The sequence below is a fragment of the Manis javanica genome, chromosome 14 (genome assembly GCF_040802235.1).
Source record: "Manis javanica isolate MJ-LG chromosome 14, MJ_LKY, whole genome shotgun sequence".
Lineage (NCBI taxonomy): Eukaryota > Metazoa > Chordata > Mammalia > Pholidota > Manidae > Manis > Manis javanica.
Window position 1 is genome coordinate 78,449,148 of NC_133169.1, and position 25,700 is coordinate 78,474,847.

The 25,700-nt window shown below is 41.6% G+C and overlaps 1 long non-coding RNA gene across 1 annotated transcript; it reads right to left on the reverse strand.

The window, feature by feature from the left end:
• Window positions 1–334: 334 nt before the first annotated feature.
• LOC118972240 (uncharacterized) lies at window positions 335–21,870 on the reverse strand. Its single transcript, XR_012125334.1, has 2 exons — window positions 19,559–21,870; window positions 335–1,690 (listed from the first exon to the last, which is right to left on the reverse strand). It is a non-coding gene; the product is annotated as an uncharacterized lncRNA (long non-coding RNA).
• Window positions 21,871–25,700: the final 3,830 nt, after the last annotated feature.

Below are 25,700 nucleotides of genomic sequence, written 5' to 3' on the forward strand. Positions count from 1 at the left end.
AATATCATTTTGTTCAAAATCTTACTAACTGTGGGTATGCAAATTCAATCTAATCACCAACTCCCTAACAAGAAAAGTTTTCAAGAGACTATTAATAAGGGGAACAAACAAATGTATAACTCATTAAATCACAAGCATGAAGTTTGAGCTATAAACATGTCATTTTCACTCTACTGTCAAAGAAGTAGAAAATATTACAAGTGACATTTGAAAAATAAAATTCAAGTTGTAATATTTGTCCTTTCTCTCCCATAATAATTGTGTTTTGGATTATCATAAATTCGTAGTTACAACTTCAAAGGTAACAACCTATAAAATCAAATGTTTCAAAAAGCAACTTCCATTTGAGTTTTATTTGAGATAATTTATCTTTAAACATCAACAGAAACTATTTGTCACACAATATATCAGGGATGACTTTTGAATTTCTTGGAGAAATAAATTTTCCATCTGCTATTTTTATAATTTACAAGTTAGAATGATCAAACCAAAGAGATAATAACACTATATAATAATATGTATAACATTTTCTGCCATTATTTTAGCAATTATACACTTAAAAGGACAATACTGGAGTTCTGGATATCTGGGTTCTGGCTCTGCCCATACTGGCTTTCTACATTATTAAGTTTTTTATACTCCCAATAAGCTGATTAAAGGGTAGTTAACATCTAAATTTCCTTCCATTAAAAGATTCTGTGATGCCCTCAAAGTCTACAAAACTAGGAACAGATAAATGTAAGATTATTATATGCGTACTGCTCTCCTATAACTTTTTCAGCAAAGTGACTCCAGTGGGAATGACTGTACACGTCGCTCCTGAATGACTGCCCATGGGCTGGTGGGGCATAGCCTGAGGCAGCTGCCCAAAGCAAAATTTTCTTTTATTTCTAGATTTATCTTTAAATCCATTACTTATTGTATTCCAGAATAGATCTACATTGGATATAATATAAAAATAATGTGTTTTCTAAACCCTAAAGTGCAACTCACACTCTGGAAAGGTCTATTATGTTCACTGAATGACACTGAGTGTGCCCCACAGACCCCTTTATAATCCACTAATCCATATCCCATTTTGAGAAATATATGCAAGTGGCAGAGAAAAGGAGTCTAGGCCAAGGTTGAAAATTCACATGTTCTGAGCAGGAAACACAAATCAGTGGCCTTAGCCCAGTAGTGCAGTAGGACTATGACAATCTTTGGAGGATCTAAAGAAACACTTGCTCCTCAGCTCCAACCAGACTGCTGCTCACTGTGGCCAAATATTCTAATTCTTCAAGAGAGGTGAAAAGATAAACTTTACGTGAAATCTCTCCTCTTTGTAAAACACAGTGCACATAAAATAAAATGGGTCAGTGCGCCAGCTGCAGTGCAAAGCCTGCCTGGTTGTGCGAGCTTAGATCCAGGGCTGCTCCAGGAAAGGAGTCCAGTTACGCAGGACTCCAGGGAGTCCATCTCCAGGGAGGACGGAGTAGAAAAACATTTTCAAAGCATCAGAGTGAAGGCTGTGGACTTCTGAGGGCAACTGAGGAATTTCCTTCCTTTCACTTGGATCATTAAAAGCAGAAAAGACCAATTTTTCACGATCGTCGTGGGCAGCTTCTCCTGGAGGCAGAGGCTGGATCAGACTCAGGAGACTCACTTCCGGGCTGATGGGAAAGTCACGCATTTCACATTTGCCTTTAACCTTGGAATCATGAACACATATTTGAAAACCAGGTCAAAAAGTTATGACTTGTAAGTGAAATACACTTAAAAGCCACAGGAGTGGTGCAAACTCCAAGCTATGTTCCATATAGCAAATTAGGATACGGTTGCCTCAACTTTTACACTCATGTGAGGAAACAAGGTTGCTGTCACTGACATTCAGAAGCTAGTCTGGCACCCACAGTCAGACCATATGATTCTTTTATTGAACATTAACAATCTCACAGCATACCAATCTCAGGCAAGTTTACTCCAAGACTGTGGGTTTAAATGAGACAAAACTAGGCCACTACAAGATTTTTTCTAAGCAGAGACAAAATCAAGGTCACTCTGCCACCCACAAAACACAAAATAATCCCTCTCTTGGCTACGATGAGTGATGGCTATTTCTTTACCAGTTCAAGCGCTATGTTCATTCAAATCTCCCCTCTCTGTAGGTAAGATTTAGGTACCCAATTGCAGAATTGCCCGTTTTATGAACCAATTTAGAGAAAAGCCCAGCTTCCTCAGACCCTCTCCCCAATCTCTCAGTAAAAGCCCCAAAATCTGTAATAGGCTCTTTCTAATATCTTCTTACTAAGACACCCATCATTCCCCACGGTGTGCGTTCTCCCTCATCACGATGGGTAATGAACCCAACTGGTTTTAAACTGCAGGTGTGCTCCTGCTGGTCTTGGGTTGAAAGCTGTTGACACGAGATCAGTCAGCATGGCTGACCACACAACCAATCCGTTCAAGTCAAGGGGTGATGACTTTAAAGGTGGCTGAAGTGATTCTACCTAGCCATAATACACTTGTCCTGCCAGGTACAGTCAGCTCCTATTTCATTTAATTTCTGCTCCCTTCATATCACTTGACTGGCAATTTTTCTGTCTCTGATGCAGAGCAGAGGGTGTGTAGGGCTTTCTGAGATTCATTATTCAGACAGCAGAAAACTAGTGTTTACATATTTACGTGACCTTACTCGAAAAACCAATGAAGTATAAACATTCCTCTTAAAATGATCCATTTGAAAGTAAAAATAGTATTGTTGGGAGAACAGCAAGGCAATGTGTGATGCAATGTTTTCTGCATTCTCTTTTAGCTGCATAAAAGACAAGCAATTAAATTCCAAAATGCTATTAAGCATGGCATTTAACAGCAAAATATGTTCCGCTTTGTGTGACTTCAGAAGACAACAATGGAGTCATGTCTAGAACAGCATATAATCTGGCAAATTTGTAAACACAAGCGAATCATTAGATTCAGTTTGAGTAAATAAGTGTTAAGACAGTGAAATGTAAAACAAGGACAGACAACCTAAGACACCTGCAAGCTTTTCTTTGACATAAATTCTGGTGTCAGTGAAGTGAGATAGGTAGGTTGACATTTACTTCCAAGTGGAAATAACAACAGAACTGTTAAACATGTATTATGGATTTTAAAACAGGAATGTACAGATAAAACCAAAAACAATGGCCCATAATTCTGCTGACCTTTTAAGTGTGACTTATACACATAAGAAAATCCAAACAAAACAGAAAAGTTAGAAATAAAATGTTTACTCTTCCCTTCTGTTTCCAAACTGTTTCCCTCAATGTAACCAGTGTCAGTAATCTCTATGTATCCTTTGAAAAAATGAAAAATGTCTCAAGGAGATAGAAAAGCTAAAAAAAAAAAGATGTAGTGTAATTCCAAATGCTGGTGACTGCAGAGAAACCAAAATTCTCAGGCATTGCTGGTCAAAATGTAAAATGGTAGAGCCACTCTGGAAAATTCTTTGGTAGTTTCCTATAAAACTCAACATGTACTCTCTATAGGAATTAGACATCACACTCTTAGGTATTTATCCCAGAGAAATGAAAACTTATATTAACACAAAAAATAACATGTATATGAATGTTCATGGAAGCTTATTTATAATAGAAAAACTGAAAACAACCCAAATGTCCTTGAAGGAATGGATGGTTAAACAAATTCTGGTATATCCATATAATGGAACATACTCAACAATAAAAAAAGGACAATCTATTTATACATGCAACAACATGAAGGTTCTCAAGGGCATTATGCTTAGTTAAAAAGCATAAAGTTGCATAAAATAAAAAAGTCACATAATATCTGATTCCATTTCTAGAACATCCTCAAAATGACAAAACTACAGAGGCTAGGAACATATTAGTGTCTGTCAGGGTGCATGGAGTATGGAGAACGTGAAAGAGGCCCTTTGTGCTGATGGAAAAATCCTACATCTTGATTGTGGTGGTGGCTACATAAATCTATAAATGAGATGATTGCCTAGAATCACTCATTTGTGCATGCACACACACACACACATATACATAGAACTGTATATGAAAATAGTGAAAACGGAATAAGATCTGTGGTACCAATACCAGTTTTGTGGTTTTGATATTCTATGGTTGCACAAGATGTTATCATTGGGGCATGCTAGATAAAGAGACTGTGGAACTCCCTACACTATTTTTGCAACCTCCTATGAGTCAGTAATGATTTTGAAATAAAATGCTTTTTGAAAGTTCTATATATACCAGCTATAAAAATTGGGATGCATTTGGCTACAAGTAGCAATTCAGTTAGCTTAAGAAGTAGAAATATCTTACTATCGCATATAATAAGAAATATGGAGATAATTAATTTATCCCAGAGCTAAACTAAGTGCTCATCAACATCATGAAGGATCCAGGATTTTCCCTTGTTTCTGCTCTGGCACATAAGCTTGATCCTCAGGCTAGCTGGTGTGTCACATGGCTATCAAAGTTGATGCAATTCTGAAATCTTTATGGTTTCATTTTCTAAAATATCTAAATGTCTTCAGGAATTTATTTGGAGAAAAGAGAATTATCAGGATTTAAGTCAGTGATTTCTGTGTTTTATTGGGAACACCGACCACCTTAAGATTCAAATGCAAGTTAGTGAATCTATCTCCAGGAAAATGAACATGTGGAGATAAGACAGAACTCTGAAACTTAAATGCCAGTGGCATGAAATAAACAATATACAAGTAAATCATAAATCAAGATAATTTCTGGTGATGTAACAGTCTAGAAGGAACTGAGACAGACTTGTGAGACAGAGACTGACTCTAGAAGATGGAGGTGGGCATCCTCACTTCACATACAGCAGACGAAAGCCCTTTTGGGGAGAGGACACTGGAGCTGAAAACTTCCGATGAATAGTGATGAATAGGAGCCAGGACCCTGAAAAGCTGGATAAAAGTCATCTCCAGGTGAGGAATACCAAGAGCAAAGACTTGGAGGCAGGAGTTAAGTTTTACCCCTGAGAGGGCAGGAAAGATGTCTGGGGTCGTTAGAGCCTGTGACCCAAGCAAGGGTAGCCTGCGATGAGGTTGGAGGACACAAGGGCCACACCTTATTTCAGTTGCGAACTATGACAATGAAGCTTAAACAGGCTGAGCAAGCAGACAAAGTTCATTCATGGTTGGAGGTGGCAGAGCTGGGACTGCAAAGTCCCTCTCCCAACCACTGCACACTCACCCTGCGGTGCCCTTCTGATTCCAGTCCACTCCTCTGCTGCCTAAATAACTCCACCTGACACGGTCCTTACTTTCACTTCATCTCATCTCTTGGCCCTGATATCTCCAACCACTAGCATGTCCTCAGAGAAGCCATCCGGGCTTTGCTCTAATAGCTCCTTATGCCTGGAATACCCTCCTTTGCCTTTTGCACCTGAAAGTTACTATGTCAGCTGCCATATTGCTTCTGATCCTTGAACTTCTGCCCGCCCTGCAGCCCACCCTGCGGTCCCTCCAGGTACACAGACCCCTTCCCTTAGAGCCCACTGTGGCCTGTGAATACTACTATGGAATTGCTTATGACACTGGATGGCACATTTTGAATATTTTGTTACCTCCAACTAAATCTCAATTCTTTAATGCCATAGATGATGTCCTACTCATTTCAGTACGTGCCCTGACACATACATTTTTGAATGAATGACTAGTTAATTTACACAGAAGTTTAATTTCCGTAAGTGCAGAAAGATATACTCTCCTTGTTATGAACATGATGAGCACATTATAGGGCTCAGCTGATAATGGGTTCATTTATCCTGAACTGTGAATCTGAAGTCTGATTGGTGTTTCAGCCACTCTGTTGACTTCCTGATATATTAAGAGAATGCTTTTGATCTCATATTGTCAACTTACATGCTATATAATAAGGAACATATCATTTTTATCTTTCCCTTGAGTTCTCAGTTAATAATCATTCAATTATTCACTCACCACATTCTAGAAAGCCGAGTCCATTATTGTCAAAACCCACCCAGCCTTAATGCTTTGTCTTCATGTTATGTTCAACACTCAGGAAACTTGGGAGATTTTATACTTGATTTTCAAGCCATTGCTTGAGTATCTAACATCAAAATCACTGCCTCACTTAAAGAGGGATTCAAACAGCTTTGTCTTGAATGACTCATGGTGTGGTATCCAGCTTTCATTTTCTATGTCATGACTTGGTTTAATTTAACATTGATTGAGCAAGCTAAGAACATATAAATTGATTCTTTCAAGAATGATGCTTTGATCATTTAGCTCTATATGTGGCTTATACCTATTAGTCATTATGGAAAGAAATCAAGAGACAGAATTGAAGCAATGTTATACTCACTAGAGAATCACTGGTCCCCTAATATATGCATACACAGTGACCTTGTCAAATCAACAAAGGAAACATTAAGTGCTGTGAAGTTTAAAAGCAATGTCATCAAGTATGAGAGCCAGGGTCTACCTCAGACCAGATGACTTAGAAAAAAATGTTTGTCATCACCTGATTTCTTCGTTTCAGTGTCTAGTCTACTTGTAAGAGTAGAGTAACATTTTTGATGATGTCGTCTGGTTGGAAAGTTTCATAGCACCATAATAATACCTTCTAATTAAAGCACTTCAACTGGGGAGAGCCAGCAACAGCTGCATGTGGAGTAAGGTCACTGGAGATGCAAAGTGTTCCTTAGGTTGAATATTTCATACAACTGGCGTATTTTGCCCAGAATAGAAAAGATTCAACATTTGCTTCCAATATGACCAAGTAGTACATACTGGACATGACCTTTACAGACAACAACTGTAAACTGGACAAAATACAAAAACAAGACAAAGCAAAAGAGATGATCTAGCTACAGTGGAATGAAAAGAAGGCCAAATCTAGAGATGAGTCACTTAGAAGAAGGGGGTAGCAGTGCAAGTGACTTATTTTTAAAGTGTTTGGCCTGGGAACTTTCATAGTTCATAGTCAGAACCATGCCTTTCTTCAATCATACCTTTTTCTTGCTCAAAATGTGCAATGGTTCACTATGTCTTATATGATAAACTCAGAACTTTTAAGGTATTATCCAAAGCCCTTCTTGATAAAGCTGACTTTACAATTTTATTCTTTTACTCACAAGGTCTTACAAGTTTCTGGGCCCCCGTTCAAGCCAACTCCTTCTCTTGGGCACTAGATAGCATCTCCAGCTACAAACATGGTCCCTGTAGCTGTCCCCTTTCCTACCTGCCTCATCCCTTTTCTCTTCTAATCTCTGTATCCCTCCAGCTACTGCTCCATCCCTTGGATCTTCTTTATAACAGAAGTCCTTAAAAGAGCTATTTACAGGACGGAGGGAGCCAAGATGGCGGCGTGAGTAGAGCAGTGGAAATCTCCTCCCAAAAACACATAGAGCTATGAAAATATAACAAAGAAAAATCTTCCTAAAATAGAGACCACAGGACACGGGACAACATCCAGACCACATCCACACCTGCAAGAACCCAGTGCCTTGTGAAGGGGGTAAGATACAAGCCCCAGCCCGGCGGGACCCGAGCGCCCCTCCCCCCGGCTCCCGGCGGGTGGAGAGAAACTGGAGCAGTTTTTTTTTTTTTGGAGAGCGCTTTTTGGAAGCCTTAGAGGGACGGGCCCCCGTTGCTGGGGAGGCAGGGTGGCGGGACCGGTGAGGAGGTGCCTGGGAACGGCGCCGGAGGACAAAGAATATCCCGCGTTTCTCCCTGCGAGACCTGGGGGCGGGTGCCTGAGACCAGTGCCTGAGGACGGAGGAGGTCGCGCGTTTTTCCCCTTTTTTTTTTTTTCTCTTTTTGGCAAGCGCTTTTTGGAAGCCTTGAAGGGACGGGGACCCCAGTGCTAGGGAGGCACGGTGGCGGGACTGGTGATCGGGTGGCTCGGACCGGCGCCTGAGGACAAAGAATATCCCCCGTTTTTCCCTGCGGGACCGGTGGGCGGGTGCCTGAGACCGGCACTTGAGGACAGAGGAAATCGCGCGTTTTTCCCCTTTTTTTTTTCTCTTTTCTGCGAGTGCTTTTTGGAAGCCTAAAAGGGACAGGGACCCCGGTGCTAGGGAGGCAGGGCGGCGGGACTGGTGAGCGGGTGCCTGGGACCGGCACCTGAGGACAAAGAATATCCCGCATTTTTCCCTGTGGGACCGGTGGGTGGGTGCCTGAGACCAGCACCTGAGGACGGAAGAAATCGCGCGTTTTTCCCCTTTTTTTTTCTCTCTTTTTGCCAAGTGCTTTTTGGAAGCCTTGAAGGGACAGGGACCCCGGTGCTAGGGAGGCAGGGCGGCAGGACTGGTGAGCGGGTGCGTGGGACCAGTGCCTGAGGACCAAGAATATTGAGCGTTCCTTCCCTGCGGGACCGGTGGGTGGGTGCTTTTTGGAAGCCTTGAAAGGACAGGGACCCTGGTGCTAGGGAGACAGGGCAGCAGGACCAGTGCGCGGGTGCCTGGGACCGGCACCTGAGGAAAAAAAAAAAAAAAATCGCGTGTTTTTTCTTTTTTTTTTCCTTTCTGTTCCCTCTCTCATTGTTGCTGTTGTTGTTTTGGTTTGGAGAGTGCTTTTTGGAAATCTTAAAGGGGCAGGACAGGTCACTTAGACCAGAAGCAGGGAATCTGGGGATCTCTGGGCACTCTAACCCCCTGGGCAGCAGGGAGCACAGAGGCCCCTTACGGAGATAAATAGTCTCCTGGCTGCTCCCCCTCTAACGGGGCTCCACCATTTTGGAGGAACAGCCCCAGCCAGGCCAAGCCCACAGCAACAGTGGAGATAAACCCCAAAGCAACTGGGCAGGAAGCAGAAGCCCTGTCTGCGCACAGCTGCCCAGCACAAGCCACTAGAGGTCGCTATTCTCCCAGGAAAAGGCTACAAACCAACAAGAAGGGAAGCTCTTCCAGCGGTCACTTGTACCAGCTCTGCAGACTATCTCTATCACCATGAAAAGGCAAAACTACAGGCAGACAAAGATCACAGAGACAACACCTGAGAAGGAGACAGACCTAACTAGTCCTCCTGAAAAAGAATTCAAAATAAAAATCATGAACATGCTGACAGAGATGCAGAAAAAAATGCAAGAGCAATGGGATGAGATGCAGAGAAAAATGCAAGAGCAGTGGGATGAGATGCAGAGAAAAATGCAAGAGCAGTGGGATGAAGTCCGGAAGGAGATCACAGATGTCAGGAAAGAGATCACAGAAGTGAAACAATCCCTGGAAGGATTTATAAGCAGAATGGATAAGATGCAAGAGGCCATTGAAGGAATAGAAGCCAGAGAACAGGAACGTATAGAAGCTGACATAGAGAGAGATAAAAGGATCTCCAGGAATGAAACAACACTAAGAGAAATATGTGACCAATACAAAAGGAAAAACATTCGTATTATAGGGATACCAGAAGAGGAAGAAAGAGGAAAAGGGATAGAAAGTGTCTTTGAAGAAATAATTGCTGAAAACTTCCCCAAACTGGGGGAGGAAATAATCGAACAGACCATGGAATTATACAGAACCCCCAACAGAAAGGATCCAAGGAGGACAACACCAAGACACATAATAATTAAAATGGCAAGAATCAAGGACAAGGAAAGAGTTTTAAAGGCAGCTAGAGAGAAAAAGGTCACCTATAAAGGAAAACCAATCAGGCTAACATCAGACTTCTCAACAGAAACCCTACAGGCCAGAAGAGAATGGCATGATATACTTAATGCAATGAAACAGAAGGGCCTTGAACCAAGGATACTGTATCCAGCACGACTATCATTTAAATATGATGGTGGGATCAAACAATTCCCAGATAAGCAAAAGCTGAGGGAATTTGCTTCCCACAAACCACCTCTACAGGGCATCCTACAGGGACTGCTCTAGATGGGAGCACCCCTAAAAAGAGCACAGAACAAAACACACAACATATGAAGAAGGGAGGAGGAGGAATAAGAAGGGAGAGAAGAAAAGACTCTCCAGACAGTGTATACAACAGCTCAATAAGCGAGCTAAGTTAGGCAGTAAGATACTAAAGAAGCTAACCTTGAACCTTTGGTAACCACGAATCTAAAGCCTGCAATGGCAATAAGTACATATCTTTCAATAGTCACCCTAAATGTAAATGGACTTAATGCACCAATCAAAAGACATAGAGTAATAGAATGGATAAAAAAGCAAGACCCATCTATATGCTGCTTACAAGAAACTCACCTTAAACCCAAAGATAAGCATAGACTAAAAGTCAAGGGATGGAAAAACATATTTCAGGCAAACAACAGTGAGAAGAAAGCAGGGGTTGCAGTACTAATATCAGACAAAATAGACTTCAAAACAAAGAAAGTAACAAGAGATAAAGAAGGCCACTACATAATGATAAAGGGCTTAGTCCAACAAGAGGATATAACCATTCTAAATATATATGCACCCAATACAGGAGCACCAGCATATGTGAAGCAAATACTAACAGAACTAAAGAGGGAAATAGACTGCAATGCATTCATTGTAGGAGACTTCAACACACCACTCACCCCAAAGGATAGATCCACCGGGCAGAAAATAAGTAAAGACACACAGGCACTGAACAACACACTAGAACAGATGGACCTAATAGACATCTATAGAACTTTACATCCAAAAGCAACAGGATATACATTCTTCTCAAGTGCACATGGAACATTCTCCAGAATAGACCACATACTAGCTCACAAAAAGAGCCTCAGTAAATTCCACAATATTGAAATTCTACCAACCAATTTTTCAGACCACAAAGGTATGAAAGTAGAAATAAATTCTACAAAGAAAACAAAAAGGCTCACAAACACATGGAGGCTTAACAACATGCTACTAAATAATCAATGGATCAATGAACAAATCAAAATAGAGATCAAGGAATATATAGAAACAAATGACAACAACAACACTAAGCCCCAACTTCTGTGGGATGCAGCGAAAGCAGTCTTAAGAGGAAAGTATATAGCAATCCAGGCACACTTGAAGAAGGAAGAACAATCCCAAATGAATAGTCTAACATCACAATTATTAAAACTGGAAAAAGAAGAACAAATGAGGCCTAAAGTCAGCAGAAGGAGGGACATAATAAAGATCAGAGAAGAAATAAACAAAATTGAGAAGAATAAAACAATAGCAAAAATCAACGAAACCAAGAGCTGGTTCTTTGAGAAAATAAACAAAATAGATAAGCCTCTAGCCCAACTTATTAAGAGAAAAAGAGAGTCAACACAAATCAACATAATCAGAAATGAGAATGGAAAAATCACGACAGACTCCACAGAAATACAAAGAATTATTAAAGACTACTATGAAAACCTATATGCCAACAAGCTGGAAAACCTAGAAGAAATGGACAACTTCCTAGAAAAATACAACCTCCCAAGACTGACCAAGGAAGAAACACAAAAGTTAAACAAACCAATTACAAGCAAAGAAATTGAAACAGTAATCAAAAAACTACCCAAGAACAAAACCCCGGGGCCGGACGGATTTACCTCGGAATTTTATCAGACACACAGAGAAGACATAATACCCATTCTCCTTAAAGTGTTCCACAAAATAGAAGAAGAGGGAATACTCCCAAACTCATTCTATGAAGCCAACATCACCCTAATACCAAAACCAGGCAAAGACCCCACCAAAAAAGAAAATTACAGACCAATATCCCTGATGAACGTAGATGCAAAAATACTCAATAAAATATTAGCAAACAGAATTCAACAGTATATCAAAAGGATCATACACCATGACCAAGTGGGGTTCATCCCAGGGATGCAAGGATGGTACAACATTCGAAAATCCATCAACATCATCCACCACATCAACAAAAAGAAAGACAAAAACCACATGATCATCTCCATAGATGCTGAAAAAGCATTTGACAAAATTCAACATCCATTCATGATAAAAACTCTCAGCAAAATGGGAATAGAGGGCAAGTACCTCAACATAATAAAGGCCATATATGATAAACCCACAGCCAGCATTATACTGAACAGCGAGAAGCTGAAAGCATTTCCACTGAGATCGGGAACCAGACAGGGATGCCCACTCTCCCCACTGTTATTTAACATAGTACTGGAGGTCCTAGCCACGGCAATCAGACAAAACAAAGAAATACAAGGAATCCAGATTGGTAAAGAAGAAGTTAAACTGTCACTATTTGCAGATGATATGATACTGTACATAAAAAACCCTAAAGACTCCACTCCAAAACTACTAGAACTGATATCGGAATACAGCAAAGTTGCAGGATACAAAATCAACACACAGAAATCTGTAGCTTTCCTATACACTAACAACGAATCAATAGAAAGAGAAATCAGGAAAACAATTCCATTCACCATTGCATCAAAAAGAATAAAATACCTAGGAATAAACCTAACCAAGGAAGTGAAAGACTTATACTCTGAAAACTACAAGTCACTCTTAAGAGAAATTAAAGGGGACACTAATAAATGGAAACTCATCCCATGCTCATGGCTAGGAAGAATTAATATCGTCAAAATGGCCATCCTGCCGAAAGCAATATACAAATTTGATGCAATCCCTCTCAAATTACCAGCAACATTCTTCAATGAATTGGAACAAATAATTCAAAAATTCATATGGAAACACCAAAGACCCCGAATAGCCAAAGCAATCCTGAAAAAGAAGAATAAAGTAGGGGGGATCTCACTCCCCAACTTCAAGCTCTACTACAAAGCCATAGTAATCAAGACAATTTGGTACTGGCACAAGAACAGAGCCACAGACCAGTGGAACAGATTAGAGACCCCAGAAATTAACCCAAACATATATGGTCAATTAATATTTGATAAAGGAGCCATGGACATACAATGGCAAAATGACAGTCTCTTCAACAGATGGTGCTGGCAAAACTGGACAGCTACATGTAGGAGAATGAAACTGGACCATTGTCTAACCCCATATACAAAGGTAAACTCAAAATGGATCAAAGACCTGAATGTAAGTCACGAAACCATTAAACTCTTGGAAAAAAACATAGGCAAAAACCTCTTAGACATAAACATGAGTGATCTCTTCTTGAACATATCTCCCCGGGCAAGGAAAACAACAGCAAAAATGAGCAAGTGGGACTACATTAAGCTGAAAAGCTTCTGTACAGCGAAAGACACCATCAATAGAACAAAAAGGAACCCTACAGTATGGGAGAATATATTTGAAAATGACAGATCTGATAAAGGCTTGACGTCCAGAATATATAAAGAGCTCACACGCCTCAACAAACAAAAAACAAATAACCCAATTAAAAAATGGGCAGAGGAACTGAACAGAAAGTTCTCCAAAAAAGAAATACAGATGGCCAAGAGACACATGAAAAGATGCTCCACATCGCTAATTATCAGAGAAATGCAAATTAAAACTACAATGAGGTATCACCTCACACCAGTAAGGATAGCTGCCATCCAAAAGACAAACAACAACAAATGTTGGCGAGGCTGTGGAGAAAGGGGAACCCTCCTACACTGCTGGTGGGAATGTAAATTAGTTCAACCATTGTGGAAAGCAGTATGGAGGTGCATCAAAATGCTCAAAACAGACCTACCATTTGACCCAGGAATTCCACTCCTAGGAATTTACCCTAAGAACGCAGCAATCAAGTTTGAGAAAGACAGATGCACTCCTATGTTTATCGCAGCACTATTTACAATAGCCAAGAATTGGAAGCAACCTAAATGTCCATCTGTAGATGAATGGATAAAGAAGATGTGGTACATATACACAATGGAATACTACTCAGCCATAAGAAGTGGAAAAATCCAACCATTTGCAGCAACATGGATGGAGCTGGAGAGTATTATGCTCAGTGAAATAAGCCAAGCGGAGAAAGAGAAATACCAAATGATTTCACTCATCTGAGGAGTATAGGAACAAAGGAAAAACTGAAGGAACAAAACAGCAGCAGAATTACAGAACCCAAAAATGGACTAACAGGTACAAAAGGGAAAGGAACGGGGGAGGAGGGGTGGGGGGGGAGGGATAAGGGGGGGGAAGAAGAAGGGGGGTATTAAGATTAGCCTGCATGGGGGGGAGGGAGAAAGGGGAGGGTGGGCTGCACAACACAGAGAGGACAAGTAGTGACTCTACAACATTTTGCTAAGCTGATGGACAGTAACCGTAATGTGGTTGTTAGGGGGGACCTGATATAGGGGAGAGCATAGTAAACATAGTATTCTTCAGGTAAGTGTAGATTAAAAATTTAAAAAAAAAAAAAAAAAAAAGAAAGAAAGAAAGAAAAGGGGGATTACTCCTTAACAGGATAAAACTATTGGTAAATCAAAGATCAACGCATGCTTTAAATATCCTTAATGTTGATCACTTAAAGGGTGTCAGATGATCAGCTATGGAGGTACTCTTTTCTGATAATATTCCTTTCTCTTAATTAAAAAAAAAAAAAAAAAGCAGTTACTGTGTGCTGACCTCCAATGAGTTCTGCACAGTGGTATAGAGGGCATGTCAAAGTGTGGGCAAAGGGTCTGTTTGTCTCTACGCAGAAGATCAAGGCCTAGCTTGGATACCCAGAAAATGAACTAAGATACGATATGAGGAGGAGCTTCCGGCATCAGCACTCTCTGGAGGACTCGTGCCGGGGGATGATCATCAAAAAGCCTCCACAGGGATCCGGACGATGCTGCGGTTGTGGCTGCATCCAGCCCACCGTCTCCTGGACTTGCCATAAGAAGGAGGAGGGAGATGTCTAGGCTGGCATGTGCATACAGTGAGACAACGAATTTGACTGGATCTGTACTGTTGGAACTCAACCAGGAGTTGGGAGGGGTGCAAGTTGTAGCACCCCAAAATCTCATGACTATAGACTATCTATGGTTAAAAGAACATATGGGATGTGAACAGATCCCAGAAATGGGCTGCTTTAATTTGTCTGATGGTTCAAGTACAGTTGGACAATATCCATCATATCATAGATAAATTTTCACAAATGCCTAGGGTGCCTAAATGGTTTTCTTGGCTTCACTGGAGATGGCTGGTAATTATAGATTTGCTTTGTTTATGTCACCGTATTCCTATTATGTCAATATGTGTGTGCAAATTAGTTAGTAGTTTAAAACCTATACATACTTAAGGTACTATACAAGAAGATATGTCAAAGAAATAATCAATCCTCCCAAGTTTCCTTCATATGCTACATCTATAGCTTTTCTTCTTCCTTCCTAATTACAAACTTTAAATAGAATTCGTGCCTCATATCGAATTTACCGAGTATCATAATTCCTCCAGGTGGTAAAGATACCTCGAGACAAGTGCTGGGCATAGAAGCCACAGGGCATAAATCTGCAAAGAAGTAAAAAGCTAACCTTTGCAAACAATATGGCTTCTCTCTCACTTACCAACTTTACATTTCCCTGTATGGCCCCGGAAGATGACTGGTTAGCCAGAGACGGGTAAGATTCCTCAAGGGAGGAACAACCTAAGACAGGCACAGTCGCAGGGGGGCCATCAGGTGAGAATTTGGGGGTCAACAGAGGTGAGGCTCAGAACCTCACCCCCCCTGCTTTGAGAGAAATCTTCTGCATCCGTGGATGTCTTGCTGCCCTTGTCTAGCCTGGATTAATACTTAGTCCATAGGCACACACCTGATCATCTGATCATCTACATTTGCCTTCTTACAGCACTAAACTATGTTTTCTACCTTTATCTTGCATCTACCTACCACTTCAGCATTTTATTAAAAATAAAAATAATAATAATAATAGGAGAAATGTGGGATCAACATATAAATCAAGTACAAAAATCAAATGAATATTCATATTTGACCTGATGGTTTATAGGTCATATTGCATGATCAAAACCGAAAGTTTCTGTGATGACTGCCCTTGTACTGTTCACCATGTAAGAATTTATTCACTCTGTAAGAATTCGTTCACCATGTAAGAACTTGTTCGTTATGCTTCAGAAGATTGGAGACTGACGAGAATTAGGCTTGAGATGGATTAATGATTGTACATTGAGCATTGACCCCCCTATACTGAATTTTATTGTTGTTAACAACCATTTGATCAATAAATATGAGAGATGCCCTCTCAAAAAAAAAAAAAAAAAAAAAAAAAAAAAAAAAAAAAAAAAAAAGAGCTATTTACAATCTTTCCATTCAGTCTCTCTTGAACTTATTCTATGTTGTATTCCTCCAACCCTCCACTGAAGCTGCTCTTGTTAAGGTCACTAATGACTTTCCAGTCTCCACCCTATTTGAACTACCTAGAATACCATTTGTCACATCCGATCCCAGCTTTCTCCTTAAATCACCGTATTCTCTTGACATCAGAGATGCCGCACTCCTCAGTCTCCTTTTCCTCAATATTGCCCCATCTCTGTCTCCTTTACGGGATTCTCTTTACCTTCTGGATCTGTAAAGATTGGAATCTCTGAGAGGAATTCCTCATTCAGTCCTAAAGTTTTAAATATCATCAAAATAATCAGGGATCATAAGTCTATTTCCAGCTCTGACCTCTTCCCTTAACTGCAGTGGGTGGAATCCAATTGCCCACTCAGCATCCTTAATTTGGACATCTGATAGCTGTATCGACTTTACGAATCATAAACTGAATTCTTGATTCCATCCCTACCTCCACCTTGCTGCCCAGCTTGTTCCTCTGGCGACCTTCCTGTCCCGGTAAATGACTCTGTCCCTCCTGTTGGAGGCAACATCTTAGCACTCTCCAACTCCATTCTTTGTCTCATACTTCAATATCCAACTAATTACCAAAACCTATTAGCTCTACGTTCAAGATATACGCCGAATCTGACCAGTTCTTGCCACTAGCCAATCTGAACTTCATTACTTATAAACAGCAGAACCAAATAAGCCGTGCTTCAATGAACACCGCCCACCATCACCAAGACAAAGGGGAAATGCCCTTTACAGAGGAAACATCAATGATGTTGCTACAGGGCAGGAAGTTCCTCACTAGGAATCTGGAACCTATGCTCCTCCTGACAGGTGCGTGTGACTCAGACAACCCAGCTGTCTCGCCTGAGGGTTTCAGCCCCGGGCATGTTCACTCGGATTCAGGGACACCAAAAAATGACAACAGAACATTAGGGGTAAAGGGTTTACACCCAGTTTTATTCTCGTGGTGGCAGATCAGGAGCTGGCATCCCGTCTGCCTCAGGGCAAGTCTGCATGCAGCCAGCCAGTATCTGCCTCTGGGCCTCTCTGCCTCCTGGCAGCCCTTGCCTCCTCTCTAGGTTCTACCTTTGCCTCCCACCTTTGCTCTGTGCCAAGCACTGGGCAGACCTCTTTATATAACAACACAGGCAATATTGGTTTACTGCTAACTGGTGTGTGAGCACTAACCTAGCAGTAAACCAATTACATCATCCAGTAGATTAGGGTCAGGTGAAGATCCCAGCCACGGGATTCCATTTTCCCTACACCAACTCACACTGCATTCCTATCTCCAGCATTGTACTTATCCACTGACCACATTGCATTGTGTTTACACATGGGTCTCTTGAAAAGATATGGTCTTCCAAAGACAGGGACCATTATTTCTTTCTGATGGAACTGAAGTAGGTGCTTAATAGATGTTTGTTGAATGAAAAGTTGTTTTTGAAGATTTTAATTGGATTGGGTGAGAAGCCTATTGAATTAAGACTAGATAATAAAAAGCTGAGAAAACCAAGAAGATCAGTTAAGGAAATATCTCAGGAATCCAGACAGAGCTGATAGGGAACCAGTGCATATAGAGATTGAGTGGAAATAAATAAGCAATGGTGTAGATGAGTTTCCATAGACATGATAGAATTGGATGAGAAATTTAGGTATAAGTAAGGAATCACTAATGACTCTGATGTTTTTAACTTAGGAAAATAATGTGTATGTGTCTTGCCAATGGGTTTTAGCCCCGGGAAAATTGGGTATGGATTCAGTGTGACAAAGAATTGACAGCAGAACGTTCTTACTTGGCTTGTTCTCCCAGTGGTAGGTCGAGCACTAGCATCTCTGCCTCCCCCCAGAGCACTGGGCCGAGCTCTCTATATAGCGCAATAATAGCTTATCGCCTACAGGTGAGGAAGCAGTAGCCTAGCAACAGGCCAGTTACATCATCGGATGGTTTAAGTTCAGCGAGGATCCTGGCCATAAGAACCCCATCTTTCCCACAACATGGTATTGCCATGACCCAAGATAATTTAGGCAGAAGGATGAGATTTGGGAAGTGTAGGTATGGATAAAATGAAGGTTCCTGGGGCCAGGATTCTCACCCGGCCCTGGTTGGCTAGCTCACCACACATATGTGGGCAATGCGTTGTTACTGACTTTACATAAAGAGCTCTGCCCAGTGCTCTGGGCAGCATGTGGCATAGCTGCAAGGCTGCAGGAGAGCAGAGGCTGGAGTGGTGGCAGCAACGAGGACACAGGCCCAGAGGACGGCTGTGGAGACAGAGAGGCCCAGGACAGAGACAGGCTTGCTGCATGCAGACTCGCTCTGAGTGGATGGGATTTTAGTGATTGATCTGCCACCGTGGGAATAAAGTTACGTATAACCCTTTCACCCCAAGAACATTCTACTGTCATTTCTTTGGTCACATTGAATCCATAGTGAACTTGTCTGGTGCTGAAACCCATTGGCAAGACAGTAGGGATTAGAAAATTACTGAGATACATTTGAAGTGCTTTGGAGCATCAAATTGAAAACACTCACTAGCAAGTTTGGAGAATAAGTGTGAAGCTGGGAGTTGGGTGTGATGACTGGTGATAGCAGTGGTAGGTAACACGGGGTGGATGAAACTAGCTAGAGAATGTGTCAGGATAGAAGAAAGGGCAGTCTTAAATTCTGGAAGACACAATTCAAGGATCAGGTAGAAAAGCTGATCTAGCTGAGATAGTGTCTTGCCAATGGGTTTCAGCCCCAGGCAAGTTCACTATGGATTCAATGTGACCAAAGAAATGACAGCAGAACATTCTTGGGGTGAAAGGGTTATACCCAACTTTATTCCCATGGTGGCAGGTCAGTCACTAAAATCCCGTTCACTCAGAGTGAGTCTGTGTGCAGCTAGCCAGTCTCTGCCTCTGGGCCTCTCTGCCTGCACAGCCATCCCACACAGCTGTCCTCTAGGCCTCTGTCCTCAGTGCTGCCACCACTCCAGCCTCTGCTCTGCTCTCCTGCAGCCTTGCAGCCGTGCCACCATGTCACCCAGAGCACTGGGTGGAGCTCTTTATATAGAGTCAACAGCCATGTATTGCCCACACCTGTGTACTGAGCTAGCCAACCAGGGCCAGGTGAGAATCCTGGCCATAGGAACTCTCATTTTATCCACACTCCACCCCTCCAGGATTCTCTCCTCTCCGTCTATGTGCCCTTAATCCTCCACAATGGTCCCTGTGTGAGAAAGCTGGAGCATTGTAACCAAATTCTATAATAACAATAGCAGCTACAACAATACACAAATAATAAAAATTACAACAAATTATAATAACCCTCAAGCCTGAGGAGATCCACTGCCACCAGGTGATCACACATCCTGGCTGCATTCAAACCAGTTCTACTCAAATGAGTTAACCTAAAGGACCCTGGGGGCGCCTTACAATACCCACCTTCTCCAGCCTCTCCAGCAAAAAGTCTTGAAGACACACAGGCCAATCTTGTTGCTTTGTCCCTGCCTTCTGCTGCGTCCTCAGCAGCCGGAACCACTGCTCTGGTCTCAGTTGCCACGGCTCCAGTCATCCAGTTTCTCTCTGTCTGCTCCTGCCTTTTCAAACCAACCCACATCTGGGTCCTCGCGACTTTCATGGGCCCTTTAAATTCTTCCTTTGAGAAGCAGACCGTATGTCCTTTTGTGCTCAAGCCTGGCAGCCTGCGCTCTCGTGCTACTGCCTCTCGGGCCACAGCACTTTGTAGGGACGCCATTTCAGTCAGCTTCCTCTTGGGGTGGACCCCAGTCCTCCACCCCTTCACAGTACGACATGCCCACAGGGGACACTCGGATGTCTCCCGTCCACAGGTGCAGCCTGATGAAGCACTCCTTCCATGAGGGCAGCCTGTTCTTTTTCCTTGGTCAACAATGAAACCTGCCCACTGTTGCCAATTGTCTTGCCAGTGGGTTTCAGCCCCAACCAAGTTCATTATGGATTCAATGTGAGCAAAGAAATGACAGTAGAACGTTCTAGGGGTGAAAGGGTTATACCCAACTTTATTCCCATGGTGGCAGGTCCATCACTAAAATCCCATTCACTCAGAGTGAGTCTGCATGCAGCAAGCCAGTCTCTGTCTCTGGACTCTCTGACTGCACAGCCGTCCTCTGAGCCTGTGTCCTCACTGCTGCCACCACTCCAGCCTCTGCTCTCCTGCAGCCTTGCAGCCCTGCCACCATGTTGCCCAGAGCACTGGGAGGAGCTCTTTATAGAGAGTCCACACGTGTGTAGTGAGCTTAGCCAACCAGGGCCAGGTGAGAATCCTGGCCACAGGAACTTTCATTTTATCCACAGGTATAAACCCTTTCACCCCAAGAACATTCACCTGTCATTTCTTTGGTCTCACTGAATCCATAGTGAACTTCTCTGGGGCTGAAACCCACTGGCAAGACACATGCATACCTTCAAAACACATTTATTGAGCATCTACTATATGGCAGGCACTGTTTTAGATGCTTGGGATATACCTATGAAGAAAACACATAAAGAACCCAGCCTTTATGAAGCTTTTATCATAGCAAGGTTGATAAGACAGGAAACAGAGAGCAACAAAAAATTAAAAATCTATAAATCATCTGTAGAGGGTGGCAAGTGCCACAGAAGAAAAAGAAAACATTGGAAGGAGATCAAGAAAGTCAAAATGAGGAGCTGGGTTGCAATTTTTTAAAAGGGTTGCCAAAGCAGAGCACAATACAAAGGCGAGACTCGAAGGTAATGAGGGGATTTGCCATGTGTTATACGAGCAAGAGAAAAGATGGGCACAGAGATATGCAGGGAGAGAGAAAGAGAGAGTATCAGGGAATTAAAAAGTATTTTTTAGTATCAGAGAAATAAAAAGATAAATTCGCCGCCAAAGGAAAAATATTGGTGCAATGTAGCTATATATTTGTTGGTGGGAGGAGCCAGTAAAAAGCATTTATCTCTTTATATGAGCTCTGCGGGGAGGCAGCATGGCATCTCCGGTCTCAGCGTATTACGCATGTATCAGCAGCAGGATCATAGAAAGGGCGCAGACGGTCCTCAACTAATTAACAGGATCTGCTTCCATCAGTCACATCCCCCCAAGAGGTTCAAGCTCATTATCACAGAACAGCCAAGCAAGGAATGTCATAGTTATTACTCATACCTCTTCATTGATTCATTTGGCCAGCAATAATTTATTTATTAAGCTTAATTTATTAGAATTGTTCATGCCCATAGTAAATAAGGCCTCTTAACTCGCCTATGAAACAAATTTAACTAAAATTACACACTACCTAAGGAATTCCTCTTCAACTAAAAGCAGCAGCCCCACTAAGGTAAAGTTTGTCTACAGAGGTAGGAAGTTTTTGAGATTTCATCAGACCAAGAAAGGATGATTGTATAGTTTATGTCCAAATTTCTCACATGTTCGGTATTTTCAAGGACCAGGAGAGTGTGACTCCCAGAGGAAAGTGGCATCATCCTGGCAGAACTGATGTGTGCTCAAAACTTCAAAGAAAAGATGAAAACTCAGATTGCCACAAAAACCACTGCAGAAACTGAGAGGAATTTCCATTTACTAGGAAAAATCATGGGGTTATTCTGACAAAAAAGTATTCCTACTCACCACCTGTCTGAAAGGAGGTAAATGGTACTGTCTTCCTCCTTTACACTAGACCCCTTGCCTGGAGACCAACTCTGAAAACAATTCCTAAATATGACCCGTTAGTCCTTAACTGTGTTCCTCAAGTCAACAGATCACCACCCACTTTGTCATTTTTCTATGTCCATTCACAGGCTACAAATCAGACCAAACATGGCAGGGCAGGTATGCATGGACAGTGGCCCCACGTAATGCAGGACATGTAGCCCCTGCAGGGGAGCACTCTAAATGGACATGGAGATTCCCGGGCAGAAGCAGCCCTGGCAGTGGCTCTGCCCGTGATTAGAGCTTCTCATGGATTGCTTCTGCTCAGAGTGTCCGACAGCCAAGAACTGGGAGCAGGGGAAGCTCCCGCCTCATTCAGTCACGCTGCATTACACAAATGTTGCTCAATGTTAGAAACTTGGCTAGATGCTGTCCACATCACTCTCCTCTGAACAGTAAATTGGACAAGGGGATTTGGCCAGTACCCAAGTAAACAATGAGTAAAGCCACGGGAATTCCATTCCTCTAGTCCATTGACAAAGATAGAGTCTGGATATTTCCTGCCTTGTTTAAATAAAAGCAAGAAAGAATCTTTGGACCAATGAGAATATGTTCAGAATAAGGGCAAAGTAATACTCTCCTAAACATTCAGAGTAATAGAAGGTGAGTGAAATTACTTATTACAAGAAATAAACAGTCATTTTGGAAAATATGCATCCCTCAACAGTCCAAGAAGCTATCATCTATATAAAGAAAATCACAAGTAAAAGGCAAGGTAAAAATACAACAGGATGAACTGCAAAGATATTAAATTAAAATTCAAAAGAGCTCAATGTATTGCACAAGAATATAAAGAGATGAAATTTCATACATGAGGTAGAAAATCCTAACCACAGGAAGGAAAAGCAGAAGTATTGTTACAGAATTAGAAATCATAGATGTGGACAAAAATCTTGGAGAAATGAATCAAAACCTATGAATGGACACCCTCCTTTGTTGGGAGAGAGAGCATTAAAAAGGAAATTTAATGGACGTGAGAGAAGAGAGAGCAGAATCCAGACCATATATCTAAACCCTCATTCCCATATTCCCATATTAATTCCCAAAGCCTCCAGCACTGGAAAAGCAAGAGGAAAAGCAGTCGTATGGTGTTTCTGCAAGTATGCCGGCTGGGTGTCTCCCACCCACCCTTCCCTTCTCCTGCTTCTCTGTGCCCTGGAAGGTTGATCTTTAGGCACATTTGCCTTCCCATTGGAAGACACCTGCAGAAGAGTAAAGAAAAGGAAAAGACTAAAGTACTATTCCCCACCTCTCTCATGTGACCACGGAGAAGCCTGTCTCTCTATAGAAGGCCACAGTTCCTATGGGGTGGCCTTTCCTGTGGCTTCCTTCTCTGGGATGCAAGAGCCATGCCCTCTTCTGGCCTCTGCATGCCTGGGGGTGGTAGAGGTTCCCTGCTGTTGCTGAGCTACACTGAGGGGTACTGCACAAACTTTTGTTGAATTGGGCACCCTAAATCCTGCCTATATCTTTATAAACAGTTTATTAAACTTTCCTCAATTATCCAGTTTGCATGCACCAACCATTTCCTGCAGGACGTTGATTGAAAGATATGCACCACAAAACACTCACCAAGATTAGTGTAGTTGCCATCTGTCAACATATAAAGATATAATATTATTTATTGTATTTCCTACACTGTACTCTCAGCTCCATGACTAATGTATTGTATAATTGGATGTTCGTACCTCCTCATCCTCTTCACCTACTTTGCCCACCCCTTACCCACCTCCCGTATGACAACCACCAGTCTGTTCTCTGTATTTTAAGCTTATTTCTGTTTCATTTGTTTGTTCATTTGTTTTGTTTTTAGATTCCACATTTAAGTGAGACCATATAATAGTTGTGCTTCTCTGTTTGATTTATTTCACTTAGCATAAAATATATAATGAACTCATAGAACTAAATACCAAAAAAAAAACCCAAATAATTCAGTTAAAATCAGCACAGCGCACAGGGAGGGCTGTTCAACACAGAGAAGACAAGTAGTGATTCTATAGCATCTTACTACACTGATGGACAGTGACTGTAATGGGGTTTGTGGGCGGGCGACTTGGTGAGGGGGGAGTCTAGTAACCATAATGTTGCTCATGTAACTGTAGATTAATGGTACCAAAAAAAAAAAAATCAGCACAGCACAAGGAAGACAATGTAGCTCAGAGAAGACAAACAGGGACTGTGTGGCATCTTACTACATTGATGGACAGTGACTGCAATGCAGTATGGAGGGGACTCAATAATACGGGGAAATGTAATAACCACATTGTTTTTCTTGAGAAACCTTCATAAGAATGTATGCCAATGATACCTTAATAAAAAAATTAATAAATATTTTTTCAAAATAAGCAGAGGACTTCAATAAACATTTTTCCAAACAAGACATACAGATGACCAACAGGTACATGAAAAGATGCTTTGCATAACTAACCAGCAGGGAAATGCAAATTAAAACCATAATGAGATAGCACATCACACCAGTTAGAGTGATAGCATCCATAAGACAAGAATTAACAAGTATTGGCAAGGATGTGGAGAAAGGTTAACCCTCGTACACTGCTGGTAGAATTATAAACTGGAATGGCCATTCCAGAAAGCAGTATGGAGGTTTCTCAAAGAACTAAAAATAAAAATACCAAATGACCCAGCAATTCTACTTCTAGGAATTTACCCAAAGAAAACAAAATCAGTAATTTGAAAAGGTATGTGTACCTCTATCTTTATCACTATATTGTTTACAATAGCCACAATATGGAAGCAACCTAAGTGTCCATCAGTAGATGAATTGATAAAGAAGGAGTGGTACATATATACAATGGAATACTACTCAGCAATGAAAAAGAGTGGAATCTTGCCATTTGTGACAACATGGGTGGACCTAATGGCTATCCTGCAAAGTGAAATAAGTCAGGCAGAGAAAGACAAAAACTCCTTTTACCTTTAAAACTTCTAGGTAATCCAGGTTACCTTCCATGGATCAAAATACAAAAGGTCCAAAAAATAAAATCAACTTACCAAACGTGTTGGGAGGTAAAGCCCTTTACATGCAGCATAGGTGCGTACCTGCTGTGACCTGGATTAGTTGCTCTAGTCTCCAGGAATCCACTAGGTTTTCAGGCTCTAAATAAAAGTGACTATACATGAACGAAGTCCAGCTCTTTGTAAATCACTTCCTTCTTTCCTTTCTGCTTTGTTCCTCAAAATAGTTCACCAGCACGGGTCAACTAACAGTTACCTCTTATATGTAAAACAATTACATGCTTACAGTTTGGCTTCTGCATTCATGTTAACCACTGCTATGACAATAATCGCTGTCATATTTTTACCCATGACACTTCACAGAAAAAAATCACTCCCTAATTTGTCAAGAAAAGAAACACTGTAAGGCTAATGAGCAAGGATTTCCTCACATTACAAAGGATCTTTTGACCTAGTTTCTGCACGACAAGGTGTGAGAATATCAAGGCTGCCAGTCCCTCATGCACTTCTCAGTTCAGTTCAGTGTAACAAGCATTTTTTTAACATCTTAAATATACACAGATTCAAAAGACGTGGCCTCCGTCACCCAAGGACTTGAAGTAAGAACAAGAGAAATAGGAAAAGGCATTTTGAAGGAAATACAGCAAGTGCTGACCAGAGGCAAGTTTATGAAGCCAAAGCTTTCACGTTCACCAGTCATTCTGAGAAAGAAGGTTCTTAGCAATATGTGAGCTTTTGTAGATTACAAAATGAAGATATTTGTGTGCATTGCTTCTTAAAAAATAGCACCCTGAACTGTATAAGCTGCAGGGCCTATGCAATTAGAGATTTGTCCTGATGCTAGTGGTATTCACAGGGTACAATGGGTTTTGACTGGTAAGAACTTGGAATCCCATCCTC